The 18,065-nt window shown below is 45.7% G+C and overlaps 2 long non-coding RNA genes across 2 annotated transcripts in view; one reads left to right on the forward strand and one right to left on the reverse strand.

The window, feature by feature from the left end:
* The window catches only part of LOC122943468, a 69,774-nt gene that overhangs the window by 31,084 nt on the left and 20,625 nt on the right, over positions 1-18,065 (reverse strand). The gene's annotated exons all lie outside the window — the stretch shown is intronic.
* Positions 5,890-17,799, forward strand: LOC122943467. Its single transcript, XR_006390869.1, has 3 exons — positions 5,890-6,015; positions 12,250-12,394; positions 17,109-17,799. It is a non-coding gene; the product is annotated as an uncharacterized LOC122943467 (long non-coding RNA).

An 18,065-nucleotide genomic window follows, 5' to 3' on the forward strand; every position in this document is an offset into this window, starting at 1 on the left:
TTCTGGAGCATCCAGTCTTATGATTCTGTGTTGTGCCATCCTCTATTTTTCCTGTTATAAGTGCATTTCCAGTAGTCTGCAGTAAAGGTCCAGATGGTTGTTACCAGTTGTGTGTGTGGGGGGGGGTCCCTGCACAGTCCGACACTGGCATCACCGAGGAAAGAAGGTTTGTACACAAACATAGAAGAGGATTCTTTACGGTAAGAGCAGTGAGACTATGGAACTCTCTGCCTGAGGAGGTGGTGATGGTGAGTACAATAAAGGAATTCAAGAGGGGCCTGGATGTATTTCTGGAGGGTAATAATATTACAGGCTATAGCTACTAGAGAGGGGTCGTTGATCCAGGGAGTTATTCTGATTGCCTGATTGGAGTCGGGAAGGAATATTTCCCCTTAAAAGAGGAAAATTTGCTTCTACCTCATGTTTTTTTTTCCCCTTCCTCTGGATCAATTTGCAGGATAACAGGCCGAACCGGATGGACAGATTTTTCAGCCTTAAAAACTATGTTACTATGTTACGGATTGGATAGTGTCAGACTGTGCAGGGACACACTCCCTACTGGTAACACCCATCTGGACCTTTATTGCAGACTGCTAGTAAGTAATCCATTCATAACCTATAGAAGGAATAATAGAGGAATGGCACTGCACAGTCATAAGAATAGATGGTCCAGAATTGTTATTACATGGTGGGGAATGCAAGTAGTTCCTAAAACAGACATGTCAGGAGAGGGGACAGGTCCTCTTTAGGGTCCATTCACACGTCCGCAAAATGGATCCGCATCCGTTCCGCAATTTTGCGGAACGGGTGCAGACCCATTCATTTTCAATGGGGCCGGAATGTGCTGTCCGCATCCACATTTGCGGATCCGCACTTCCGCATCCGTGCTTCCGTTTCTGGAAAAAAATAGAACATGTCCTATTCTTGTCCGCAATTGCGGACAAGAACAGGCATATTCTATTAGTGCCGGTAATGTGCGGTCTGCAAAATGCGGAACGCACATTGCCGCTTTCCGTGTTTTGTGGATCCGTGGCTCCGTGTATCCGCAAAACACATTGCGGACGTGTGAATGGAGCCTTAAGGTAAGGGCTACACGGCGACACTGGTCACGCGACACCTGTAGTGGCCAGGATCGATGAGTATCGGTGATCCCATAGAAATGAATGGGATCTCCGCGGGAGTCACAAGAAATCCAGCCGCGTTGGATCTCTTGCGACTGCCACGGCAATCCCATTTATTTCTATGGGATCACCGATACTCAGCAATCCTGGCCGCTACAGGTGTCACATGACTAGTGTCGCCGTGTAGCCCTTACCTAAATGGGATTCTCCAGAAATGTATAAATACTGGGAACATTGGGGATACCAGGGGTTTACTTATGCTCCTCAATTGATGCAGGATACAACTATTGATCATTAAGATTGTTTCCTATCATGAATTTTTAAAGGGATTGGCTAGGATATGCCCCCAATGTCTGATAGGTGTGGGGCCCACCTCTGGGACCTGTACCTAGCTCTAGAGCCTGCAAAGTGAAGGAGCGTGGGGGTGCTTCCCATCCATTTCTATAGGACTTCCGAAAATAGCCTGAGCTTTCTGGTCTGCTCCTATAACGAGGCAGATCAATAGAAGTGATTGGCACTGATGTGAACTGTGACGTATTCCTACAAGGTTGCGTGACATTGCATGAGAACATCTATGTCCTGTGACTACAAGACTGCAGCGGCACTAAAGCAACTGAAGGCGCCCCTGATCACAGCACAACTCATCCCCTGCAAGGACTGAACATCCATAAGTACGATATTGCATGCGCTCGGATATATTGCAAAAAGAAAATGGCTAGTTAAAAAGCCTTTTTCTGAGAATCATTATGCTAATTAACGTGCTCAGAATGCTAATCAACCTGGTGAACACTGCCAACCGGCCCTGGTTGGCAGGGTTGTTCTATCCCCTGTGCAGTGAGCAAACTGTGTGCTTTTTATGTTTATTACCCACTGAGCCAGGGGAGGAAAATGACTTTTTGCATCTAATAAAATAGACTACATCATGTGAAATAGAGCAAACCAGAAACTGATGTGCCCCTTAGGCTCTGTTCACACTAGAGCGCTAACTCATCTATTATTAACAGGTCAAAATAGCGCACATAATGTAGCCTCATGGAAGCCACAGACTAATGGGAGAAACAGACTGTCAGGTCTCTCCTTTTTTTAATCAATAGACGGTATTATTCCGATGGCCAAAATCCAAATATTTAATGGAGGAAAACTGGTGCAGCCTAGTGAAATTTACAACCGCAAGAATACCATTAAAATCAATAGAGATGTTAAAAAATATTGCATAGTTGACAACAGTCCAGTATTTGATGGGATTGTTCCGAATTTTCAGAGAAGATCCCAGTAAATTCAGCATGGTTTAGTTAAACCTGCACCCAGAGGTGGGTGTTTCCGGGAGGATTTTGGGGTTGTCTACCTTTTATTAAAGTAATACAATTCCAATACGATGGGTGTATTTTAGTAAACGCGCCTCGCCACTTTTTGAAAAGTTACAAACCCCCTTTTTGTGACTTTTTAAATGCGACAATATTTTGCCACATGGGCATTTTTACGCCATCCTCACCATTTGGGAGCGGCAAGAAAGAGGCGTGGGCCAGGGCCGCGCCATCAGCTCAGGCCTATTTACTTATATTTATGCCACTTTGTGATGAGGCGCACACCTCATGATAAATAAGCCGCATTCTCCGCCAGCGCAAATCGGAAACAATGGGCACGGGCGTTTTTTTTTTTACACCATCCTCGCCATTTGGGAGTGGTGGGGGTATATTTACTTACATTTATGCCAATTTTAGACATAAACGTAGGCAAAAAACGACTTCACTCATAGAGCGCAGTCATTTAGGTGCTCACAGCAGGAGGAGGCGCCTAATTTATTACACCTCCTCCGCCGGCGGAAAGTAAAAACAAAGACCGGCGTAAAAAGCTGGTCTTTGTAAATGACCCCCAATATGCTGGAGAAAGGCTCCCCATGGGGGGAGTACCATCAAGGATCATATGCGGAGTGCCGCCTGGATTTTTGGTATTCTAGGTAGATACTAGTGTTGAGCGAATCAACATCCTCGATTTGAATTTCAGAGAAAATTCGGTTCGTCACAAAGCCAAATTTTCTCGTGCTTTGTGTTAGCGAAACGATTTTCCCTGAATGGCGGTAAAAAATAAAAATAAAAGTCATACTTACCTCCTCTGTATGAGCCGGCTGCCGCCATCTTAATTGAAGTTCCGTGCGCAGTGATGTATGCAGGGCCGGCCTTAGGTGTTCAGGCGCCCTGTGCGAGCTAACCTTGTGGCGCCCCCCCCCCCCCCCCCCCTTACACCTGGTCGCATAAACACACACAAAGAGGAAAAAAATCTATGGGACTCCTGTGAATATACCACAAAAGTTTTATCTGCACTCCTATTTACCACCACATATAACACAGTGATAACTCTATGAGTACAGATAATGTAGTAGATGTCACCTGCAGTCCTATGTAACACTACAGATAACACAATGATAACTCTCTGAGTACAGTCTACAGATAATGTAGTACATGTCACCTGTAGTCCTATGTAACACCACAAATAATACTAGTGCTGATAATGTGGTAGTGTTACCTGCAGTCCTATGTAAAACCACAGATAACACTAGTGCTGATAATGTGGTAGTGTTACCTGCAGTCCTATGTAAAACCACAGATAACACTAGTGCTGATAATGTGGTAGTGTTACCTGCAGTCCTATGTAAAACCACAGATAACACTAGTGCTGATAATGTGGTAGTGTTACCTGCAGTCCTATGTAAAACCACAGATAACACTAGTGTAGATTATGTGGTAGTGTTACCTTAGTCCTTAGTGTGCCTTCCTGTGTCTATCGCATTCGCACGGACTCCCTGCTGGCGGCGCTGCCTCCTCTTCCTTCTTCCTCCGCACAGAACGTCCTGATGCAGCTGCGTCAAGACATAGGAACAGTGGGCATGGTGATGGTGACACACAGGAAGAGACACACACACACACAGGGACGGACACACACACATACATATGATAAATATGATCACATCACAGTTCCTGCCTGTCTGCTTTGGTAAAGCTGGGCTATGCCAGGCTTTAGCAGAGTGGGCACAGGACAGTGGACACAGGGCACGATATGTATGCAAGCACAGCTGAGCGAGTGCAGGGCAAGGGCCCGCATACACATTGCTCCTCCTGCCTGTCATACCCCCCCCCCCACACCGGGTATTTTGGGGGGCATTAGTGGTTGGATAATGCAGATTGTGCACATAGCCACCAATCATATCCCCCGCCCCTCCCCTAAAGGTAACTGATGTGCTGGGGGAGAGGAATATGATTGGTGGCTATGTGCACACTCAACATCAGCAGAAAGGAGTTAAAGTCCAACCCTTAATGGCCCCCAAAATCCCTGGGGGGGGGGGGGGTTGATGTAGTAGCAGGAAAGCACACTGTCCCCCTGTCCTCTATGAGCCCCCCCCCCCTCACCCATTGCACACTTTTCCCACTCCAGATGGGCCAGTGGGCTGGCGGCAGCACATCCCCCCGCCCAGTCACCATGGCATTGGCACATTTCTCCCTGTCCCCTCCAGATGGGCAGCATCAGCACATCTCTGTCCCCCCCCCACCCCCGAAGCACCATGGCATTGGCACATTTCTCCCTGTCCCCTCCAGATGCGTCACCATGGCATTGGCACATTTCTCCCTGTCCCCTCCAGATGGGCAGCATCAGCACATCTCTGTCCCCCCCCACCCCCGAAGCACCATGGCATTGGCACATTTCTCCCTGTCCCCTCCAGATGCGTCACCATGGCATTGGCACATTTCTCCCTGTCCCCTCCAGATGGGCAGCATCATCAGCACATCATGTGCTGATGCTGCCCATCTGGAGGGGACAGGGAGAAATGTGCCAATGCCATGGTGACGCGGGGGTGGGGGGGGGACAGATGTGCTGATGCTGCCCATCTGGAGGAGAAATGTGCCAATGCCATGGTGACGCGGGGGTGGGGACAGATGTGCTGATGCTGCCCATCTGGAGGAGAAATGTGCCAATGCCATGGTGACGCGGGGGAGGGGGTGGGGGGGGGACAGAGATGTGCTGATGCTGCCCATCTGGAGGGGACAGGGAGGGAGAAATGTGCCAATGCCATGGTGACTGGGGGAGCGGGGGGGGGGGCAGAGATGTGCTGATGCTGCCCATCTGGAGGAGAAATATGCCAATGCCATGGTGACTGGGGGGTGGGGGGACAACAGAGACTCTGCCCCCCCCCCCCCAGTCACCATGGCATTGGCACACTTCTCCCACCCTGTCCCCTCCACTTGGGCAGCATCAGCACATCTCTGTCCCGTCCCCCCATCCCCCATGGCACTGTTGGCACATTCACATAAATCATTCATAATCATTTCTTCAAATAAAAAAAACCTACTTGTTCTCTAGCTGTGCCTGAAGCCCTCTAGCTGCCGCGTGGGCCTTGCTGACTCTGCTGGCTGGGCGCGCTGTCTCCTCTCTGGGGGCGGAGCTCAGTGGCTAAGCTCCAGCAGCCACTGGTCTGCTCTCTTAAAGAGACAGGCAGGCCAGCCAGGCAGCAGAGCGTAGCTCAGAGCGGCCGCGAGCCCCGCCCCCTCCTCACTCCTTCAGTCCGGACCGGAGGGAGCGCAGAAGAATAAAGATTCGCTTCACTGCAGGCTGCCGCCCAGCGCCCTGTGTGAGTCTGACTGTGTTGTGTAGTAAGTCCGCCGCCCGCCCGCAGGCCCTGCCCCCTGCAGAATAAATATTCGCGTCACTGCGGGCTGTCGGCCGCCCGGCGCCCCTGTTGCTATGGCGCCCTGTGCGGCCGCACAGCCCGCACACCCCAAAGGCCGGCCCTGGATGTATGTACCGTTACCACGCTGGCCAACGTGATGACGTCATCACGGGTCATGCGAGATTTCGGGCTAGATCTTCAATCAAGATGGCGGCGGCCGATCAAATGGAGGAAGTAAGTACCGTATGTTTTTTTATTTTTATAGTTTTTTTTATTTTACACTGTATTATTACTGTCAGATGCCGCAATCAGCTATGAACGCGGCATCTGAGGAGTACAATGACGGGAGGCGGCACAATCGCCACTCACTAACGAAGTTATATGTCACAAAACAATTTAAAAAAAATTGGGGGTGTAAAATTTGCTGAATCAAATTTTTCAATACTTTGCTCATGGGCCGGTTGGAAAAGAAAAACATGGCTATGCACGTAATAATCATTTTGACCGTAAAGCCTGATCATCATGTTGCTAAAATAAAGCGATGTGAAAGGCGCGGATATATCTCACTACAGGCAGCCCCTTTAATATAAGGGCCACTGCAGTTGCCAGGGGTAGAAGCGACTGGCGCAGGGACATGGTAGTCCACGGTGGGCATTCGGATAAATGTCCACCCGTAGATCACATGGACATCTTGAGTCCACCAGAGCGAGCGCTGTTGTTCTTAGCGGCTCTTTGCTTTGGCTCATGGATGGGGACCCCCTTATGAGATCTATACGCCCCAATAATAATAGCAGGGGGGTTGATCAGGGGCAACGGTATAAACTTGGGGTATTCGTCATGCGTAATCCCAGCCTAGGAGACGGCACTCGGTGAATCTACCGCTGTGATTTCCTTTCTGCAGCCACGATCCCTCAATGTCACCACAGCTGTCCCCTGAATGATTACTTGTCAGCATTTCACGAAGCAGGACCGCAAGAGCCCAGCGCTGCGTCTAAAGCTCATCCATCAAATTCCAAATATACATTCGCAGCGGGGATCGCAGATTTCCCTCCTATCTGCTCACACGGACGTAAAAAAAAAAAAAAAAAGGTATTAACCGGTTGGGCGCCTCTCCATGCTGTTGCTATGTCCTGAGGGCCACCAAACCTGAAGTCTTTGCATCTGTTGGTGACGTCATGGTAATAAATGCTGGTTTCTAAGGGAGACTGTCATCGCCATCCCAGCAGGAACGCTGGTCTCGTCCTATCTCAGACACCGGTGGGTAATGTCTATAATCTGATGGCTGCCTATTGCTTGCATGCAGGGTGCAGAAGCACGGCGCTGCTATGGATCCCCGACCCTTATAGCAGCCATAGCGTAAAAGGAAATGCGCATCTAAATAATAACTGTGTTTTATGAACCGCCATCCACGTGCCGCCAGTATATAGACCTAGACATAAGAGGAGGGGGCGTCACGGTAGGTTCTGTATAGAGTGAAAATATACTCAACGTATACAGATTAGGGCTCATGCACACAAAAGGATTTTCTTTCCGCGTCCGTTACGTGTTTTTTTTTTTTCATACCGTATGCGGAACCATTAATTTCAACGTGTCCGCAAAAAAAACTGAAGTTACTCTGTGTGCGTTCTGTTTCCGTATGTCCGTTCCGCAAAAAAAAAAAAAAAATAGAACATGCCCTATTATTGTCCGCATTACAGTTAAGGATAGGCTTGTTTTATTAGGGGCCACCTGTTCCATTCCGCGAAATACGAAATGCACACAGGCGTTATCCGTATTTTTGGTGGATCCGTTTTTGCTGAGTGCAAAATATATGCGGTCGTGTGCATGAGCCTTTACTGATACCTAGCTAATGCATCTAATAAAAACTAAATAAAGCAAATTAGACATCCTGTTTTAATAGCTTCATGCACGCCCCATGTAATAACAATTCTGGAGCATCTCCTCTGATGACTCTATGTTGTGCCATTCCTTTATTATTCCTGCTAGAAGTAATGAATGAATTACTAGCAGTTTGCAATGAAGGTCCAGATGAGGGTTATCCGTTGGGGGGATGTCCCTGCACAGTCTGACACTGGAAAGCACTAATTGGTTAGCTTCAGACTGTGCAGGGACACACCCAACTGTGTCACCTCTCTGGTAGCAATGCATGTTAGTAGTTTCAGCCATAGCCATGATGCACCAAGCCACCTGGCTTTGTTACTTTGCAAAAGGCATCATCAGTCACAGGAACCATGACACTCTCTGACACGCAGAGCAGAGAGGAGGATGAGGCAGCTCTTCAGGTCAGTGCTCTGAAGTAACTTGTCCTCCTAGGTGATTAGGACAGGTTTTGTGTGTACTAATAGAACAGTGGCCATTTTATTTCTCCCGGTGATTGCTCCCCAGACAAAATGAGCCATTATAACTAATGAAAAGTATTTGGGAATATATTTATAATAAAGTAATGATTAAGTATTTTCAGTAATTTAATTTTCTTATTTCCCAGAGAACCTGTTTGTCAGCAGATTTGTACCTATGACACTGGCTGACCTGTTACATGTGCGCTTGGCAGCTGAAGACATCTGTGTTGGTCCCATGTTCATATGTGTCCGCATTACTGAGAAAAATTATATTTTATTATATGCAAATGAGCCTCTAGGAGCAATGGGGGCGTTGTCATTACACCCAGAGCACTGCTCTCTCTGCAACAGCCGCGCCCCCTCTACACATTCATTGACAGGGCCAAGCAATAAAAACATCATCACACCTGGCCCTGTCAATCAAAGTGCAGAGGGGGCGTGGCTGTTGCAGAGAGCGGAGCCTCTAGGTGTAATGGCAACGCCCCCATTGCTCCTAGATGCTCATTTACATATATTAAAACATAATTTTTCCCAGCAATGCGGGCACATATGAACATGGGAGCAACACAGATGTCTTCAGCTGCCAAGCGCACATGTAACAGGTCAGCCAGTGTCATAGGTACAAAACTGCTGACAGATGCCAAGTTGTTCATATAGTCATTTAAAAATAAAGGTACGAAAAATTCCAGGAAAACCTGTTTAAGTGCATTGATAATTTATTGTGAATCATCCCTTAAAGGGGTTGTCCCATCTCCCCTTTTAACCTTCTTTCTAGTGCCGCAGCTCACCGCCTTCTGCCTGCTGTGGGGGTTGCACCATCACTTTGATTGACTGACTGCTAACGTCATTGCACCACTTGCCTGTACGAGCTGTCTCTCTGCATTGCCGTATTGTACAGTTCCTGGTCTATTGCGCGCGTCCAGGAGCTGTTCCGTTGATGCAAATCGGTGGCCGGGCAGGGAGCTGCTGCTCATGCGTGAATATTCTCCCTCCTCTGATCCTGGCCACCAAAGCCTGGAAATGCAAGCGCACATTGCGCAAACACGGCTACTGCTGCAGTATTACAGCGGAGGTCGCAATTAGAGATGAGCGAACTTGTGTTTTAAGTTCGGCGTCTAAAGTCCGGCTTCCGGTTAGCGGAGAATCCCGATATGGATTCCGAATACCGTTGTGGTCCCTGGTAGCGGAATCAATAATGGCCGATTATTGATTCCGCTACCACGGACCACAATGGAATTCGGAATCCATATCGGGATTCTCCGCTAACCGGAAGCCGGACTTTAGACGCCGAACTTAAAACACAAGTTCGCTCATCTCTAGTCGCAATCCCTGACAACGATCATTTATCAGAAAAAAAAAAAAAAAGAAACATTTGTTTGCTTTCAAAACGTTTACCTCTATTATACGATACATTGTACATGACCCACAGAAACATTGTATCTGTCACCGTGCCTGCTCGTGCCAAGCTCGCGCGTAGCAGAATACGAATCCGGTGTTAATTAAGCAAGAGAGAGATTGCTAACAGATGTTAAATTGCGGTAACACAGGAAGAGCGGCATTATCAGACTAAATAAAGGGGGGCACTGATGGGACTCAGTGCTGCTGACTGCTATAAGAAGCTTACTGCCCGCGTCTGTTAATCATTCCAAGAACACACATTTCCCTGTTTGCTTAACCCTCTTCCTAGCTGTGATTGCATAATGTAGTCATGGAGGCTTTCATGGCCATAACTGACTTCATACCTAGAAGACATTTCGATCTTATGACTCTAAAACCTTTTAAAAACGACAATTTTTTTTAAAGAAAATTGGCCCTGGTATGTGTAAGCTCTCCTGCCCGGGACCATGTGCATTTTGGCCATCAATATAATGCAAAAATACTGTACTGCCATATTGTACGCAGCATTGCAAGCCACATATGAGGTGCATATCTTGGACTGAGCTTTCCATTAGAGGTACGTACACACGGCCCCCTGTTGAGATGCATTATGGCGGTTATATGTGTGACATGAATGCCATATGTGCTCACTGTAGGAGGCCTGACAAAGAGAAATTGCAAAAGCTAGGTTCACATGAGCGGTTCAGTATCCCAGCAGGCTTTTCCGGCGGAGGAGCAGACTACTATACTTTTTGTATCTGAAGGGGCCGCTGGATCCCTATGCACTATAATGGGATCAGTAGGGTTTTCAACTAGATTCCCAGTTTTCTGCTGGAAAAAAACAGCTGCATGCGGCATCCTTGCTGGAAACCCAAAGGATCCCGTTTTAGTGAATAGGGATCTGGCAGGCCTCGGTGGTGTCCGGCTATGTCGGATATGGCGATTCCAGGACTCTGCTCCTCTGCCAGAACAGAGTACCGGAATGTTAAACCACAGATGTGGACGCAGCCTAAGCCCTGCTGCGGCCAGAGAGCGGTGAGAGTAGATATACTGCCGTATAAAGTCCCCTATACACATTAGAGTATTGTCGGCTCACCTTGCCGTTTTCACTGGGACCGGACGATATTCAAATGGGGACTTCCGGACTCTAAGAGGATGTCAGGAGAGAGAAGGTTCAGGTCCATTTGTCTTTCAACACCTGATCCTATTGTTCTTCCAGGAGACAAGTAAGGTCCAGCACCTTGTTACCAGTTCTGATACTGGCAGCACTGATTGGATAATGCCATATTGTGCAGGGACACACCCTCAACTGGTAATACCCATCAGGACCTTCATAGCAAACTGCTAGCAATTTACTCTAGTAGTTATAATAAAGGAATGGCAAATCACAAGAAAATTTTGACTAGAACCTTCAGAATCACAGGTGCATATCCATGAAGCAAACATAATTACAAAAAAATTATGGAAGCCACCTTGACGCCTGGTAGATGGGCCCGACACGTATGTGCGCTAAGAGCTTCCATTATTCATTTATAGTCGGTATTGTACCACTTTTATCTAGAATGACCCCCATTTCTTAGCTCTATTGTTTGTATATATAACGGTGTGCAGCCATTTTGTTTTTTGTTAAAATCATAGAGTTGTAAGAATAGATGCTCCCGAACTGTTATTACATGTAGTTCCTAAAACAGAGCATAAGTATTTTGCGGTCCGCACAACACGGATCCGCAAAGAAAAAGGATGACATCCGTGTGACGTCCATTTTTGAAGATCTATTGTCATAACAATGCCTATCCTTGTCCTTAAAACAGACAAGAATAGGACATGTTCTATTTTTTTTGCGGAACGGACATGTGGACACGGACACGGAGTGATTTCCATTTTTTTTCAAGCCCCATTGAAGTAAATGTTTCCGCATATGGAGCTGTAAAAAAACGGAACGGAAAAAAAAATACTCATGAGCCCTAAGGGATTTATTTTTAATATCCAAACATATTAATGGGAGATCCTTCTCATTAAAGAGGTAGTCTCACAAGGAAACCCCCTATCTATATGCCCTATTAGGGTATATCAAGGCTATAGATGGGTTCCCCTATTCTGAGACACCTCCTTTAAGACAAAAATATCTGCCGATGCAAATGGAAACAGATCTGCTCCGCCTTTTAGACTATGTCCGTGCAGCATAAACGCTTCACGCCAACCTAAGGGGACATTTGTCTTGCTGTCACCCATGCAGATGAGCCTTTCCCTGCTCCTATTAACCTGGTAATAAAAAATTATTCTGAAAAAAAAAAGGGGTCTAATGACAAATGTACCGGTTAGAATTTTGGAAAATTCATCACCATTCAAAGCATTAAAGGTTGGTAACGTTTAGTGAGTCTTAAAGATGATGGAGATTATGTTCCAGATCAATAGCAATAGAAAAAGGAATTGTGTAATAAGCCATCTGACATCCGTTCCCTCATCCGGTATGATTAATGGGTCCATGCAGCTCATGCTTTGATTCATCTCTTCCATCTCTGTTGTCCCCGGTGTCACATTTTGTACAATAGTATGCAGTAAATCTGCCCCGGGATCTCAGAATGTAATGGTGTGAGATACCATTTCACCTCATAAGATAACAGATTCCTTGGGGCCATATTCGCAAATTGGTGGAGGTCTGAACTGTTATCGGCGCGCCGCTTTCCATACATGACTTCAGGCAAGCGTGACATTTAGTATGAATCCGTAACCATTACTTTCCCTATCCTAGAGAGCAAAAGTTCATCAGTTATGACCACGAGAGGCTTCAATGGCATCTAGACCCCGGGCTACGAAGGTCGTTAAATGAGATGAGAGGTGGTGGAGGAACAGACCCAAATGTCAGACGTTGACGCAGACTACAGAGATGGATAAGGGTAAGAAATGACTCGGGTAATGAAGAACGCCAGCCAAGCTAAATAACATATTCTATCAGCCAAATCTACCAAATGGCTTCTTCTCCATGTAAAGATCCTTAAAAAGACTAATGCCCCAAGTGTTGATTCATGGTTTATTGATTTGGCTCTTCCAAGCCATCTAATCAGCTTAATTGACAAATGGGCATCCTACGTAAAACCTTGGGTTATTACAGACCATAGACTTCACAACTGAGCCGTCCACTGTTACAAGTGAGGGTATGCTTGCCAAAATTCCCATAGAAAGCTACCTAGGCACAAGGTCAAAAGAAAAATGATGACCACTTATTATCCTGTCCAGCTCTTACGTCTACCCAATATTTGAGTCAAATTGGGCTCAATATGAGCAACCATATTGAGGTTGCTCCTATGAAATCCATGTTCTACTGCTTTAACACATACATATTCTATGTCAGGCTCCCATGGTCGTCTGTTCCACAAGAGAACACCTTAAACCAGCTTGATACAGACGTCTGAGATGATTACATGATCCAAATCCAGTCGTTACATACAAAAAAATCAATATACAGCCAGATTGATGGGGCCCATTGAGGCACATCTTTCTCCCAGACCTGTAATTTTGATCTCTCTACTATTCTACTACACTATATTTCCCTTACTAACATTTCATTCTACTTAGATTTTTTAATATTTGAGTGTAACATAATATAATATTTTCACCCATTTTCTAACCACAATATTCTGACTTGCTGCAGAACGGTAATATTTTATGTGCTGTTTTTTCCTCTATCGCTATGCAGCAATCCCAGAATAAGGCCAGATGGATTTAGGAGGCACCCAAGGAGATGTGCTATATGCAGTTCATTCATGTTCTTGCATTAGCCAAATTTTGTCTTCGGGTTCAGATGGTCAAGGGCAAGGACAGGGCAATTGAAGGAGCACTTGAAGTCCTGGAGTCTATAGTCTGCCAATGGTCTTCAGGTTTATAGGCTACAGACCAGCTCTCCTCCTTGGCTCCTCTGATTGTATTATACTGGCCAATTGTCGGCCAGTTCATCACTAATAAGCGTTCGCAGGAACCAGGCTCGGACTGGCCCACAGGGGTACAGGGGAATCCCCCGGTGGGCCCCTGAGCAAGGTGGGCCCCTAGTCTCCCACCCCTTGCACACATGGCACATAACACATTATATTTACTGCACTACTTACATATATTCAATGTACAGCATCTCAACCAGCCTATGTTCATATAAAAACTTGTTAAATTATTTATTATATTCAAATGTATCCGTACGGTGGGCCTCCAAAATAAATTTTACTGGTGGGCCCTAGGTACCCCAGTGCGACACTGGCAGGAACCCTCGTTAGTGATGATCAGCACGATCTGCCAGCGGCAGATCATAATCCGCTGCCGGCAAACAGGACCGGTGCAAGGAGTTTTGCCAACACAAGCGAAGCTCCATTTTGGTGCCCCCCCCCCTCGCAGCTCACCTGGCCCTGGTCCCGTCTGCAGCAGCTTGCTCCTCCTCTGTGTGGTCCTGGTATCTTCTCTCTGCTTCAAACAATCGCTGGTTTGAGGACCGTAGTTTTCACCCTCTAAGACACACCTAGGTTTTAGAGGAGGAAAATAATAAAAATATATTTTCCATTACACCTCAAGTCAGACCAGCAATCAGACCCCCAATGTTAATCAGACCTCAGATCAGACCCCCATGTCAGACATCAGCCCTCCATGTCAGACATCATGCCGCCATGTCAGCCATTAGCCCCCCATGTAAGCCATCATGCCCCCATGTAAGCCATCATGCCCCCATGTCAGCCATCAGCCCCATGTCACATTTCTCCCCCTCCATGTCAAATCACCCCCCTATGTCACATCAGCCCTCCGTGTCACATTTCTCCCCCTCCATGTCACATTTTTCCACCCTCCCCCAGGGTGCGCCCTAAGGCAGCCGCTTGGTCTGCCTTATGGTAGCACCGGCCCTGCCGGCAAACAACTTGGACAGCATGGGGACAAGCGATGGCATAGCGATTGGTCCTCCCCATGCTGTGGAGGAGATCGCTGCATGTAATAGCGGCGGTCTCCTTTGCTGGCGAGCGCGGGGAAGAAAAACTTCCCTCCCGACAATCGCCTGCCTGATCTGGCTGTCTAAGGCTACTTTCACACTTGCGTTGATAATTCCGGCATTGAGATCCGGCAGAGGATCTCAATGCCGGAATTAACCGAACCCGTTTTGATTTTGCACATCAGGATGCTTCCGTTCCATTAGGATGCGGTTGTGTGTAATCAAAATGGAAAAAAACTGATCCCTCACCAGTGCCAGATCAATTTTTTTTCTCATTTTTATGACCGGACACAAAACCGCAGCTTGCGGTGGTTTTGTGTCCGGTCACAAAACGGAATGCTGACGGAACGGAAGACGTCCTGATGCATCCTGAACTGATCTCTTTCCATTCAGAGTGCATGAGGACTAAGCAGTGCAACAAAGGAAGAAGTGGTTGGACCTCCACTGATTGGACATTAGTGGTAGATGTTAGTGATATTACCAATTATTCTAGCTTATCAACCAAGAAAATTTTAAAACAAGTCCTAGACTTTTATCAACCAATAGAAAGATTGTCCATTAGTTGAATGTGATCGCTTTAGTACCACAAACTTAAAGGGGTTGGCCACTTTCTAGTTATTGTTGACCAATCTGTTTGTGAGATGACTATATGGCACTTACTAATATAGCCTTTGTTGAATTTCTACACTGTTTTCTATATTTCATATGGTATTGTCCCTTGTTTACAAAGTATTTTGTGCTGTCCACACAGAGGTCCTGTCCATAAGATGGGCACCGATGGAGGGTCATGTGACCAGGTAAATCACCCCCATGTGATGCCTCCTCCATTCAAATACACTGCACCTACAATCTGTATTTCTTCTGTTGGGAGTTCAGTGCAGGTGCAGTGTAACTGAATGGAGGAGACATCACACACATCAAATTTGCCTGGTCAGATGACCCTCCATCAGTGGCCATCTTATGGACAGGCCATCTGTGTGGACAGCTCAAAAGACTTTGTAAACAATGGGACATGCCTTATGAAATATAGAACATAGTGCAGGTTATATTAGTAAGTGCCATATAATCATCTCACAAACTCATTGGTCAACAGTAACCAAAAAGTGGGCAACAGCTTTAATGCTATGGACACCTTTGGGGCAATTTTTTATAATTGTTTTTTTACTCATTTTGGGCTAAAAATTATTTTTTCAAATGGTCTTTATTTAAAAAGTTCATCAGTTTCTGAGTTACAGGGCTTAAAAATCACTTTCTGTGTCATCTGACTGCTTATATGTAGCTCTTGTCTCTGATCTCCTGACCTTGTAGACACTCATAGCTCAATTCTTATCAAACTGATAAGACTATGGCTTAAATAAGAGTTTATGAGGTCAGCAGAGCTACACGTGACATGATTGAAAGAAAACAAAGTGACAGCTTGCAAATAGACTGATGTTTAACCCCCTGTTGCTCAGAAACAGATGAACATTTTTAATAAAGACCAATTGAAAAAAGGATTTTTAGCCCAAAATGAGTAAAATGCAATCATAAAAAAATGTCCCTGAAGGTGTACATAGCCTTTAACTATTATTGTTGGTAATTGTAGGTTATAGGTTTTAAGGCCCCTAACAAGATCTATGCCATCCCCAGCCAATCTATGTAAACTATTTTAGTCAAATAAATGGGTACATTAATAAAACATATATACAGGTGAAACTCGAAAAATTAGAATATCGTGCAAAGTTCATTTAGTTTAGTAATGCAACTTAAAAGGTGAAACTAATATATGAGATAGACTCTTTACATGCAAAGCGAGATATTTCAAGCCTTTATTTGTTATAATTTGGATGCTTATGGCTTATGAAACCCCAAAGTCTCAATTTTGAGGTCCCCTTTGCTCAGGGTGTATGGATTAATTAGCTGACTAGAGTGTGACACTTTGAGCCTAGAATATTGAACCTTTTCACAAAATTCTAATTTTAAGCTGCATTAATGCAATTCCTTTTAATTTGCATTACTGAGTTAAATGGACTTTCACACGATATTCAAATTTTTCGAGTTTCACCTGTATAGCCAACTAGATATGGAAGGTGGAGGTGGAAGGTCTGGCTTTGTTTTTAATATATATCTTGTCAATGGAAGACAGATACATACATAGATTCCTTTGACATTACATGTGCCATCGTGTGGTGTTGCCATGATGTATTGTATTCCTCGCAGAAACAATGTCTCTGAGACACCATGAGAAAAAGCACCTCAATTTTTTGTTCTTGTGGAGGCAAAGTATCAGCTTATAGCAGGGTACAACGCCTTTGTCTAATAGTGTATCCTGTGGCCTCCTTACCAAGTGTGGATTGTGGGGATGCTGAGCTTGGAGTGGGAATGTCAGAGAGACCACCTTGGCTCCAAAAAAGTGGTTGGCCGTATGTGTCGAGAGGGAGAGGCCTCTTTCACTAATTACTTAAGAGTAGAACCATTAAGCTCAAGTCAAGATGGGTAAGAATTGTGGTGTGGAATTTGTGGAAGAAATGTGGTTACAGAACACCATGGAGAACCCAGACAAGCTGCCAAATGGTGGCACAGGGCCATAAGTGAAAGCCACCATTGCCAACCGCCTGTGAATAGCTGACTTTTGTCTTGTAACGTTGATATGTCTTTGCTTTCATGTGGAGAGAACTAAGCCTTCAAGTGACCACCAAGAGTTTCCTGTGTGTGAGAGCCCAAGAAAAACCCTATAGGTGTTATCCCACGGTGCAAGGGGCTTACCGTACTACAGATACCTTCAACCTTCTGTGGAAAAAAAACTTGCTGGATGAGTTACAGAAAGAAAGAAAATGTCTTCTACAACGTGTGCGAGGATCTTCTTTCTGATGCCGAAGCTTGGATGTCTGCCTGGGTAATTCTTTCATGGGTAAAGTCTGCTTCAATTCATGAATTCACCCACTTGGACTTGTGCCATGACCTTGCTAATTACAAAGACAGACTGGAAAATATAGTTTAAAAAAAAAACTGGTTGCCCACATCTGGCTCTGGTGTGAGTAACTAGAATTGTGGGTGCACTGCAGGGTCTCAGGATCTTTACATGAGAATGTTTTATTGAAGATTTTTGTTTACTATTTTTATTTCATTCATATTCTCCGTGCATTCAGTACTTGGAATTCCCATTGTGTGATTCATACCCCTTTAGTTTCTGGATCAAGGAGAAAACTGAGCAGTTAGATTATCGTAATATTGTAACTTTACAAAAATATTTCATGCTTGTTTTAATATAAATAAGGCCTCATGCACACGGCCGTTGTTGTGGTCCGCATCCGAGCAGCATTTTTTGCGGCTTGGGTGGGGACCCATTCACTTCAATGGGGCCGCAAAAGATGCGGACAGCACTCCGTGTGCTGTCCGCATCCGTTGCTCCGTTCCGTGGCCCCGCACGGGGCCGTTTTGTGGACAAGAATAGGCATTTCTACAATGGGCCGCCCGTTCCGCAAATTGCGGAAGGCACACGAGCAGCTTCCGTGGTTTTGCGGATCCGCGGTTTGCGGACCGGTCATGTGCATGAGGCCTTATTGTTATAAAAATATAATTTTCAAATACAGTTTTTTCTGAAATAAATTTCTATTTCCTTGGTTATT

Source organism: Bufo gargarizans, chromosome 7 (assembly GCF_014858855.1).
Source record: "Bufo gargarizans isolate SCDJY-AF-19 chromosome 7, ASM1485885v1, whole genome shotgun sequence".
NCBI lineage: Eukaryota > Metazoa > Chordata > Amphibia > Anura > Bufonidae > Bufo > Bufo gargarizans.